This window comes from Bufo gargarizans, chromosome 2, assembly GCF_014858855.1.
Source record: "Bufo gargarizans isolate SCDJY-AF-19 chromosome 2, ASM1485885v1, whole genome shotgun sequence".
NCBI classification, from domain to species: domain Eukaryota; kingdom Metazoa; phylum Chordata; class Amphibia; order Anura; family Bufonidae; genus Bufo; species Bufo gargarizans.
Window position 1 is genome coordinate 270,897,794 of NC_058081.1, and position 12,755 is coordinate 270,910,548.

The window sequence follows — 12,755 nt, forward strand, 5'->3', positions numbered from 1 at the left end:
ACACTTATTCATGTTGTTAAAGTTTAAATGACAAACCATAAATAATAACTGTCACATTTAGACCCTAATTTCAATTTTCATATATGTAGTTACTAATAACATGATATTCCAGAATCAGTTACTATTAGACTGACTTACCCCATATTTAATAAGATTCAGCCCTTAGCAACCAGTCTGCATAAAACTGCAATTTCACTATTCAGTTAAGATGGCCGCCACTGCCCTCACCCTGAAGCTAATCACGCCTGCCCCCACTAGCCAGTAACAATAGCCCCCAAAAGTGTCAGTAACCAGAGCCCTCCCCCCTAAAGGGTTAATCTCCTGCAGCACAAAGGGGTCCTCTTACCACGTGTTGCTTTCATTTATACACTGAGCAGACGGCAGATCTCCCTTCCCTGGTCTGCGTTGCACCAACTCTGCATCCTCCAGCTCTGCTGAGTGAGGGAGCGTCTGCCAAGCGCAGGGACAGGGAGAAGTGCACACAGCCCAGGCACTGTTAGCTGCTGGGGAGGACCTGGCTTTAATCATTTACTTACAGTCCCTTGCTGTCAGTAATGTGACCTTGCATGCAGTGCTCCGTCCTTCAACAGATAGACGGACCATGCCTAGCAACCCTATTTTAAGCACAGGTAGAAATAGGCAGGATTTTCTTGTTCCTCTAAAATAGGGGTGGGGAACCTCAGGTATGCAGCCCCCTGCCAGACCATATAGTGAAATTTCTAATGACTGCTTCCATTATGGAAGCAGTCGTTAGCATGCAGGAGGCACAGGGAGGTGAGAACAGCACTGCACTGGCTAAACGCACCTTCCCTTGTCTTCTTCAGGTCCTGCTCTGTGTCCTGACACATACAGCGTCCGGACATAGTGCACATAGATATGCACTATTACCTGACACTGTGTGCGGTTAGGTCACGATACAGCACGGCAGGAAAAAGACCAGGGAGGATAAGTAAATCTGCCAAGTGTCAGTGCAGTCCGGAGCTAGAGAGGTAAGTTTATTTTATTTTAATCGTCTGATCTGAGGTGTGATTGGATGCTGGAGGGTCTGACAGGGGTTGATCTGAGGCTAATTGAGGGTGGGGAAGGTCTGTAATGAGTCTGGGTGTCTGATGGGGTCTGACTTGATGCTGGGGGGTCTGATCTGAGGCTGAGGGGTCTGATGAGGGTGAGCTGAGGCTAGGGAGGGTCTGATGGGGGTCTGATATGAGGCTGGGGGTCTGATAGGAGCTAAATGGCCCACCGCAGCAAAAAGGTATCTAAATGGCCCTCCGCAGCAAAAACGTTTCCCACCCCTACTCTAAAAAAGAGTTAGCTTGCATGTTTCATTGAGAGATGTGTACGTTTTGTGGGCTGTACCGTAATTCTCTTTTATCCCTTACAGTTGAATGTTACTTAGGAGGTTTCTCTGGGTCATCTGACATTGAATCAGAATGGTAATATAAACTTGCCAAAAGTGTTGTCTGTATTTGTTATACATATGATGTATGCTCAATTGAATAGAAGAGAGCAATAATTATACTTATCGGCTGCTGCACACCAAGTAGGTAAACTTTAAGAAAAAGACAGCAGCATTGTATTATTTTCACATAGTGGATTGGCAAAAATGCCTTTTAAACATGTTATGTAACAAAGTTAGAAAAATAACTTAGCCAGGCTCATATTTGTAAGTAGTTCTTTCAGGACAAAGCCCTTAATAACAGAAAGCAGGTAAGAACAACATATCTTGGAGCAAGGACTTAGGGGGGAGCCTCTAGGTGGGTACTATTTCTATTATGGAGACCAGTTGATATACATGAAAACTAGACAATGCTTTTCTGGATTTCTGTGTAAACTATATGCAAATTGTCTTGTCTAACATCTACTTGCATCAGATAGCTTTAGGAAAGCTAATTTGATTATCTTTTCCAGAAACCCAGAGGCATTGCATGACCTACAATACTGCACACACATACTGGGCATACCAGGCACTTTACCTGGCCTACAATACTGCATATGTGTATGTGACGTAAAGAGTACACATTAGACAATGCATATATATTATTGAGAAATATACTCTGTCTCTTCTAGAGCATGACATACTAGTCACACAAAATAAAAACATTAGCACAAAACAAGATTCTGCCAAGTCTTTCATAAGCCTGTTATAAATTACCTTCCAACTAAAATAAATTCAACTAGAGATGAGCAAATTAAAAAAAAAAATTATTCGTCTGGTGTGCCAAATTTTATGAAAATATTTAGTTTGATCTGAAATTATTTGCGGCGAATAGTGTTAAAAAACAGCTATTTCCTGTCTGCAGAGAGCCTTTATAGTGGTGTAGAACACTGCATAATATGTGAATTTTCGTAATGCCATTTTTTTTCGCAAATTTTTCAATTGCCAAGCAAAAACATGATTCCTTCTTGCTTGTGGGTCAATGAGTCATAGCACAATATCGAATATATTTGTTTTTTCAAATATTCGTAATATATTAAAACAAGAATATATAGCAATACCACGAATATTAGAAAAAGTGAATGTAGAGAAATTTAGCTAATATACTGCTATAATCTTTTCTTTATAGTTGCAATTTTTCTCCACTCTGAACTTCAGACGAGAAAAAAATTACAACTATTAGACAAAGAAGATTATAGCACTATATTAGCAAAAATGTTCTATATTCATTTTTTTGCAAATATTTGCTATATTGCTATATATTCTTGTTTTAGAATATTACAAATATTCGAAAAAACAAATATATTAGTTTTTTGAATATTCGTAATACTCTAAAACAAGAATATATAGCAATATAGCGAATATTCGGGAAAAAAATGTGAATATAGAGCAATTTAGCTAATACAGTGCTATAATCTTTTTTTTCAATTGTTGCTTTTTTTTTACATTCTGAACTTCAGATGAGAAATAAATTACAACTATTAGACAAAGAAGATTATAGCAATATATTAGCTAAATTGCTCTATATTTGTTTTTTTCGAATATTCGCTATATTGCTATATATTCTTGTTTTAGAATATTACGAATATTCACAAAAACAAATATATTCATTCTAATGCTATATAAGTCATTGGCCCACAAGCAAGAAACAGGGAGGAATCATGTTTTTACTTGGCAATTGAAAAATTTGAGATAAAAATTTGCATTATGAAAATTCTCATTAAAAAAAATCTTGAATATTCAAAATTACGAATATATCACTATATTCTAAATATTAGCAAATTTTTTTAATTACCTAAAGTCACGATGAAAATTAGCAATTCGAATATTCGTGATCAACACTATTAAACACTTATAAAAGTACAGTCCCCAACAGAGTGGAGAGGGTGTCAGCAGTAAGTTTGTGTTGACGTCACTGATTAATTTGCCCTTCCTCTGATCCTTCAGAACAATAACCCACAAAAAAAACTGATCCTGTCTGTGGAGCATATGCCTTCACTCGGTCAGCATTTGCTCAATAATCCATCAGTATTGCTAATGCCAAAAAAACACCTGGAGATGAGTTCTGTGTTTTGTACCCACTCCTGCTTTTGGCTACCAAATCACAAACCAATTCTGATGGGACCATACTGGTCTTACAGCTGCTACACATTTTTCCTTCCTGCTGACAGATCAGAAAAAGGGTCAAATAAATGATGCTGTCAGCCAGGCGGAAAGTCAAAATAGTGGCCCAGTCATGAAGTGGGGAGGTTGGGAGCAGCATTAAAAGTCCACAGAGTGGCCCTATGACATAGTGGTGAGGTGGAAGCAGCATGATGAGACCACAGAGTTGCCCATATGCAGAGTCTGGAGTGGGCAGCAGCATCAGAAGCAGGCCACAGTGTGGAACAATGACAGTATGGAGGTGGCGGCAGCATCAGGAGACCACAGAGTGACCTGGTGACATAATGTGGAGGTGGCAGCAGTATCAGAAGACCACAGAGTTAGCAAGGTGACATAGTGTGGAGGTGGCAGCGGCATGAGTAGGCCACAGAGTGGCAAGGTGAAATAGTGTGGATGTGTCAACAGTATCAGGGGTGCAACCTACTTAATCATCAAGAATGATGAAGCCAATGTGTGAGAAAAATATACCTACACCAAATGAACAAAGGGACACACATATAAAATGATCGCAAATTTTATTAAGTAATTAACATTACAAAAAACATGAAAAAATAATATTAGCAGCAGCAATGCAGACTAGCACTGCGACAAGCAGCTAATTTGCCGTACAGAGGGTATGCCTGATCCAAATACAGGGGAAACTTCAAAAAGGACCATAGGTGCCACATAGAGCAGGCAATATTGCAACAATCCCCACTATTGCCTGCTCTATGTGGCATCTATGGTCCTTTTTGGAGTTTCCCCTGTATTAGGATCAGGCATACCCTCTGTACGGCAAATGAGCTGCTTGTCGCAGTGCTAGTCTGCATTGCTGCTACTAATATAATTTTTTCATGTTTTTTGTAATGTTAATTTGCAATTATTTTATATGTGTGTCCCTTTGTTCATTTGGTGTAAGCAGTATCAGGGGGCCACTGTGGCAAGGTGACATAGTGTGGAGGTATCAGCAGCATGAGGAGGCCACAGAGTGGCACGATAACATAGTTATAGAGATAGATGGCAATACCAGTACCCGATGAAGATGGTGGGTGAAAGAAGGGAGCACTTGGCATCAAATGTGTGGCATCAGGCGGATGGCAGCATCAGAATAGAAGCTGAAGCAGGTAGCCAGAAGAAACTGGTCTATTTTGTCAAAGTGTTGGTGTAGCACCATGGATGATTTAATCTGATGCATCAGGCATTGGTCAGTGGAAATCCTGGCTGATCCAAGCCTGATTCATCTTGACAAAGGTCAGTCTCTCCACATTTTTGATGGATAGGCAAGTTCTTCTTGGGGTAACTATGGCCTCCGCCGCACTAAACACCAGCCCTGATGCCACACTACTGGCCGCGCAGGACAGCTTTTCCAGGGGCAAACTCTGCTAGTTATTGCCACAAATCCAGTTGTCTGCCCAGTAGTCCAGCGGATCTTCAATGTGGGTTGGCAGGGTGCTTGTCAAGTATGCCACCACCTGCTGGTTCAGGTCCTGCTCTATGTCTAGCTGATGATGAGTAGTTTCTTCACTATGCGGGTGAAGGAAGCTGCCTATCAGCAACTCTAGAATCAGGCTGCTGCTGATAGAGCTAGTACTGCTCCTGCCACCCCACCCCTCCCCAGCAACAATGGCAGTGGAACGTGAGTGCAGAGGGACCCCACGGTCATCCCTACCAGAGGATAGACAATGGCGCAGATAGGCAGTGGCCAACTGACTACAAAGAATGTCTCTATATAGTGATGGTCGAACATCGGACGGGACCATTCGAGAACGCTATCAAATGTTCACAAACCGCAAGTTTGCAATGGGCCTTATTCACTTTAATGGCAGGCGAACCTGGAAAACCATCAGGTCATATTTTCAGCCAACAAATACTTACTAGAAGTGAACAAATGGTCCCACAACATGAACAGTGACATACTGTACTAGAGGGGGATCAATGACAAAAATTCCCACACAAATATGTATTTTAATCAGGGGCCATTTTTATGCGTCTTAAAGAGAAATTCTCAAAAATATGCCCTGCTGGAGCCTAGAAATAATGTATTTTAGTCCACTGGAGTAAGGGCCTAAAAATTAAGTATTCACCCGACATAAAAGAACAAGTGATTATGTGGCTCTAGGTACATTATGCGGTCAATGGATAAAAAATTTACTGTAGCCCACTGGAGTACAGGCCCCAAACATTAGGCATTCACCATACAGAAAATATAAAGTGCTTATGTGGCTGGAGGTATATTGTTGGTCATTAAATATCACTTTTACTGCAGGCCAGTGAAGTACAGGCCCCAAACATTTGGCATTCACCGGACAGAAAAGATCAAGTGATTGTGTGGCTGGAGGTATATTAGACGGTCATTGGATAACAATTTTACTGTAGTCCAGTACAAATACATGTCAAATACATATGTTTAAGATAACTAAAAGTATAAAATTGGATTAAAATTATGGCTAACGAAATCCCCCCTCTTGAATAAACCCCAAATCATAATAGGTGAAATTCGATAACACGTTGTCTTCACAGGTGTTGAATTCCTCCGAGGCCCCAACAATTAGGCATTTACTGTGCAGAAAAGATCAAGTGATTATGTGGCTAGAGGTATATTAGACGGTCATTGGATAAAAATTTTACTGCAGGCCAGTGGAGTACAAGCCCCAAACATTAGGCATTCACCGGACACAAAAAGGCCTTTTATGTCGCTATATTTACATAAGAAAAGGGACCATTATTTGTTCTGGGTGGTGGCAGATATGTGTGGGCTGGCATGAGGAAATTCAATTAAACGTGGTCGTCACAGGTGTTGAATTCCCCCGAGATCCATGCCTCATTCATTTTTAGAAATGTGAGGTAGTTCACACTGTCGTGAGCTAGGCAAGTGCGCTTTTAGGTCACAATCCCCCCCCCCCCCCCCCCCGCTGTGCTGAATGTCCTTACAGACACTCGACAAAGGGGCAAGCCAAGAGTTCCATGGCAAATTGTGCCAGCTCTGGTCACAGATCAAGCCTGCACTCCCAATATTCCAGGGATTCCTCGCTTCTCAGAGCGTCCACAATTGCTGTTAACCCGATGTAGTCGGACAACTGTCGGTCTAGGCGTTCCCTGGGGCTGGTTCCTGAGGGCGGCTGTCGATGGGTTGGCTGCAAGAATGATCTCATATCCGAAGTGAACAACATCTTCAAACCACCCTCTTCTTGCAGGTGCGGTAAGATTGGTATCCGCACCTGTTTTGTTGTGGGTGGAAATTCCTCTGCTAGCGCCCGCAACTGCAGAAAGCATCATTTCTCGCAGCAAGGCCTGGAAGTGCTGCACTCTGACAGCCCTCAGTGATGCTGGTAACATGTCCGCATTTTGTGTTTGTACTGGGGGGGTCTAAGTACGTTGCCACCCAATACTGGCCATCGGCCTTAGGCCCCATGCACACGGCCGTTGTTCACGGCCGTGTGCGGGCCGTGGAACCGCGGCCTGGATCCCTCCTGAGAGCAGGAGCGCACGGCGTCACTGGTTGCTATGACGCCGTGCGCTCCCTGCTGCCGGCACAGTACAGTAATACACTGGTATAGATCATACCAGTGTATTACTGTATAGCGGCGGCGTGTGCATGGGGCCTTAATCCTTTGCACTAAATTGGAAGCGGTGGAGCGCCCTGGCTCTTACTCATCGCCCAGGAGAATGTCGTCCTCGGTCTCCTCCCCCCAGCCATGGACAACAGCAGGGATCCCCAAAAAGTTTAAAGCCTGCTCTTCTTGCTCCTCTTTCTCCTCCTGCTCCCCCCAGCCACCATCTTTCTGTGACTCCTCTTCAGACTCCTGCTGACTTGTCTCAGATGAAGTAGCCCCCCCGGAATTCATTCAGCATTGCGACTTCCTCATCTTCCAGCCATGCTCCTTGACGGCTTGATCAATGACACAACGCAATGCATGCTCCACAAAGAAGGTGTAAGGTACGATGTCACTGATGGCGCTCTGCCTACGACTGACCAGTTTGGGGATCTCATCAAATGGCCACAGAAGTCTGAATGCATCACGCATGAGCAGCCACTGGCACAGTGAAAAGAAATCAAGCTCCCCAAAACCTGTCCTACTGCAGAATTCATAGAGGTAGTCGTTAACGGCACGTTGCTGCTGGAGCAGCCTATGAAGCATATACAAGGTGGAGTTCCATCGTGTCGGTATGTCACAAATAAGATGTCTGACAGGCGGGTGGTGTCGCCGCTGAACGTCAGCAAGGCAAGCTATGGGCGTGTGAGATTTTCTAAAATAGCCAGAAATTTTCCTGGCCTACCGCAAGACGTCTTGGACCCCAAGGTATTTGTCAACGAATCGCTGCACGACTAAGTTCAGGAAATGTGCCATGCACGGCACGCGTCATTTTGACATGTTTCAGCGCACTCAACAGATTGGCACCGTTGTCACACACCACTTTACCAACTGTCAAATTGAGTGGTCTTAGCCACTGATTGGCCTGTGACCGCAGAGTTGAAAGCAGTGCAGTACCAGTGTGTCTCTTGGCTTCCAGGCACAACAGCCGCAGCACAGCATGGCAATGTCTCACCTGGCACGTCGAGTAGGTTCCGAGGAGCTTGGGAGGTGCAGCGGAAGAGGCTGTAGCAGTGGAAAAGGAGGAGTCAGACGAGGAAGAGACAGAGGATGGAGGAGGAGGAGGAGAAGAAAATGCAAGCCTGCATGCAATCCGTGGTGGTAACACCAGTGGGCAGTAAAAGTTATGTACCTTCCCTGCCCATGTTTGCTAGACCATGTGTCTGTGGTCAGGTATCTTGGCACCGACAATGTGTGCCAGAAATACATTCACTTGCCACTGAACATGGCCATATAGCTCTGGGATGCCCTTCTGGGAGAAATATTTTCTTCCGGGGACCTTCCATTGCGGTGTGCCAATGGTAAAAACTTTAAACTCTAAAGGCCTCTGAGTCCACCAGTTTCTATGACAGTAGTTGGCGGGCTAGCAGCTCCGACAAGCCAGTGGTCAGCCGTTGGAAAAGAGGGTTATCCGGCGTCATCAACTTTTATGCTCAAACATTTGGGCCACGGAAACCTGCCTTTTGCCAGGTGAACACGACGACTGCACGGTGGAAGGTAGAGTGGAGGACAAATGAGAGGAGAGAGGAGAAGTAGAAGAGGCAGGCCTTAAGTGTGGCTTTGTGGGTTCTGACAGTGTTTGTCCCACTGGGCTCGGTGATGGGAGGCCAGGTGCCTTCCTAGGGCGGTCGTCCCTAGGTGAGTGATGGGCTTACTGCGACTTATGCGTTGACAGCACAAGCTGCAGATGGCAACACTATTGTCAGCAGCTGGCACGTTAAAAAATGCCCACACTGTGGAGCCATGTGCCTGCATCCTGGGAGCGCCAGATGTGACCGTGCATGGTGGATAGCTCGCTCCAGATACATTTGCTGTCTGCTTATCGCCTCCTGTGCACTGCGATTCTGCCTGCTTCTCCTCCTTCTACCCCCTATCTGCTGCTCTGTCTCTCCCTCTGAACTTCCCTCCTCTTTCTCTCTTGTGAGGACCCTCGTGACAGCCATCAACACGTAATCATTGTTACCTTCACCACCACTGACATTAGAGATCTCAGAGTAGGCAGAAACCTTCGTCATTGGGCCCGATCTGGGTACTGTCGTCAGACTGCAGAGTGGCGGCCGTTGCTACCTCCTCTTCCTGATCCGATGCCAAGAATGGCTGTGCATCGGTAAGGTCTGGGAATGGATGGGAAAAAATGGTGGTGGTGTTGTCTTTTGGGGTGCACACAGCAGAGAGTGAGGAGGGTGCAGATACAGAGGAGGAGGAGGGTGCAGAAGCTGAGGGCTGAGTGAGCCACTCAACCAACTCCTTTGACGTAATTGCCAGCATCCAACTTCCCTCTTTTGCTCTGGCCTTGTGCACCTGCTTGACCTCTCCCACCCCTGCAGAATGACCTGCCTCTTCCTCTGCCTGTCATTTTCAAAATGACCCCGTGACAAAGTCTCTATAGAAGAGCAGTATTTGTGGAAGCAGGTATATCACAGGCCTCAATCAATATTTTGTGGAAGCCGGTATATCAATCCCTTCTATCAGTATTTTGTGGAAACATGTATATAGAACCTCTTAATGAGTATTTGCTGGAAGCTGGTAAATCAATCCCCATAATCAATATTTGGTGGAAGCCGTTGTATTACAGGTCTCAATCAATATTTGGTGGATGCCAGTGTATCACACCCCTCAATAAATATTTTGCGGAAGCCAGTGTATCACACCCCTCAATCAATATTTTTTTGGAAGCAGGTATATCGCACCCCGTAATCCATTTTTTGGGGGCAACAGGTATATCACACCAGTTGCACTTAGTTATTCCAATAGCGTTTGTCCCTCTAGCTAGCTGTGTTATCTTAGCAGAACCGCACACAACTGCTGCACAATACAAATGCACTATAATATACTTTCCATGTTAGAAGGTATATCACACCAGTCAATCAGTTTTTTTTTGTGTTGGGCAACAGGTATATCACACCAGTTGCAATTAGTTGCACTATAATATACTTTTTATGTTAGAAGGTATATTATAGATATATCAAACCCCTAAATCAGTTCTTTTTGGGGGGGGTGTCCATGTGCTGAAACATATCAATTGGCTGTCCTGTCCCACCTGATGGATGTGTCATGGGTCAAAGTTCGGCGCTATGCAAAGAAATATGGCACGTGCGAATATAGCCATATGTTCGCATGTTCGTCGAATCGCAAACGAGCAAAGTTCACCGTGAAACGACCGTCGAGCGAACCGCAAGGCCATCTCTTGCAGCACCAACAACTTGGACAGGAGCACATTCAGCTTCTGCGCCGTTGGATGAGTGCAAGCAATCTGTTGTCTCTTGGCAATCGCTTCAGTGATCGATTGCTGACGGAATGAGTGACAAGGAGCAGGAGGAGCAGGAGCATCGGGACCAGCAGATGACGGGAATGACAGAGAGCTCCCTTTGGCTGAGGGAGTGGAGCCTTAACTGCCTGAAACCAGGTGCATGCCACCGGGTGATGCAGCGGTTTCTGCAGTAGGCTGGACCACCACATTGGAGCCACAGTTCTCCCAGGTTACTGCATGGCGACGCTGCATATGTTGAAGCAGGGCCATAGTGCCAACATCAGTACCCTGGCCACGCTTCACCTTCTGCCTACAGATTCTACATATGGCCACGCTCACCTGCTGGTGCGGCTTTAGAAAACTGCCACACCGCCGAGTAGGTGATTTTACCAACAATACGCACTACCACCGCTGCCTCCTTGAACACCAGCACCGCTACTTCCTGGGCAGGTAGGCTTTCACGAAGCGGATGGTCTATCCCTGGTACGTTTACATCATCATCATCGAGTACTGTCTGCACGTCACTGATGTTCTCCTCAACGGTCTCTGACCGCTCGTAACACCAGCTCCCATGCCACTCTCCTCATCACTACTTGCCTGCCTAGCGGAGGAAGTGGCAGATGTCTCCTCCAGATCTTAACTGGGCAGTAGCTGCTGACTGTCTTCTAGTACCTATTCTTCGCTGTAAAGTGGAGCTGAGCCCACAGCATACAATACTTCTGTGGCTCTGGGAACAGAAAACGACAGATGCAGTTTGAGGACAGGTGAGGGCACAGGGCCTGCTCCAGGGTCATGCCAACTAAGGGTTGTATCTGACAAACCCACTGACTCTTGGCAGGGTGTGTCTGATGTCACATGAGACGATGACGAAGATCAAGTCAACCGCTCAAGAACTGCTGGGTTTTTGGTCCCGACACGACCGCTAGCTGAGACTGCTTGCTCAGGCCTCTCAAAGTGACCCCTACTGCCATGGCTTGTTACTCTGTTGCAACCTCTGCCCGCGCCAGAAACATTTAGTCCTCTGCCACTCCCCTGTGCAGGGCCAGGCACTTCTCTGCCTGACATACTTTTAGATCAAATAAATAAAAAGGAAATTAAAACACCCCACAAAAGCCTTTACTACAGATTACTTGCAGAGTGGCAAATATTTTTTATCTTTTATCGCTAAAACACCCCACAAAAGCCTTTACTGCCCTACATATCGGCAAACGTATTTTTTCTTTTTCTGCAGAAACACCCCTCCAGAGCCTTTACTACAGATTACTGCACCGCAGACAAGCAAATATATTTTTTCTTTTACTGCTAAAACACCCCACAAAAGCAAGACTTTCTTTCTCCGTGTCATCACACGTTCAGCAGCAATTTTAGGAAAAATGTGATTCATTACTACGAGGCGCGAGGAAATTCGCATTCAGTGCAAATCGTATTTTTCCTGAAATTCATAACTAATTCATCTTCGTGAGCTTTATTTCGCTCATCTCTAAAGTCAACAATAACAAATCTCTATTTTGATCTGACACTGTTGAATATCTATACTAGTTTATTGGAAAAATCCAAGCTTTAACTCTTTCTTCCTAATCCCAAATAATAATGAGTAGAACAGCATATGCAATAGTTTGTAATGAATATTATTATTTAAAATGTTAAGGTATTTATTATAGTGATACAAGGTAATTAAAAACAAACTTTATTTGACAGGTTGTGAATATTATGCCTCATTTACAGTAGGAACATTTGTGGTGATGATGTTCTCTTAAAAAGCAATAATGTAAATTAATTATCAAATTAATTTTGGTTGTTTACTTAATGTCTTAGCACTCTACCCTCTTTGGTGGTGAACCACAGGATCCATGCCCACTAGAGAGCTCTGCTCACATCCATTATCTGCCTCTAGACATTAATTACTCTGTGCTATTGCTTTTAGACATTAGTCATTTAGTGCTCTCAGTCCAATACAAAATTAATTATTTCTAAATAGGTTGTAGAAAATGCATATAAGTGAAAGTTAATTACTCTGATTTTAATAATGTCAGTCACTTTATTTTATTTCAAAGAAACATTCAACACTCAATCTATGGGATTTAAAATAGAATATAATGAAGTGCTGGACAGTTTGGCTTAGAAAAATGAATTGCATCAATTATTGTTTCTAAAAGTATTACCACATCACAAGAATCAGTATAATGTATGCAACATAAAATATACTGTTTTATTTTAACTTTTTTCATGTACTTATCTGTGTGTCAGAAAGTTAATTCACAGAACAAAAGAAATATTAGCAACTTTAATTTGCCAAAAATGTTTCTAGCTTTTCTGCAAGAATCACACTGTGGAT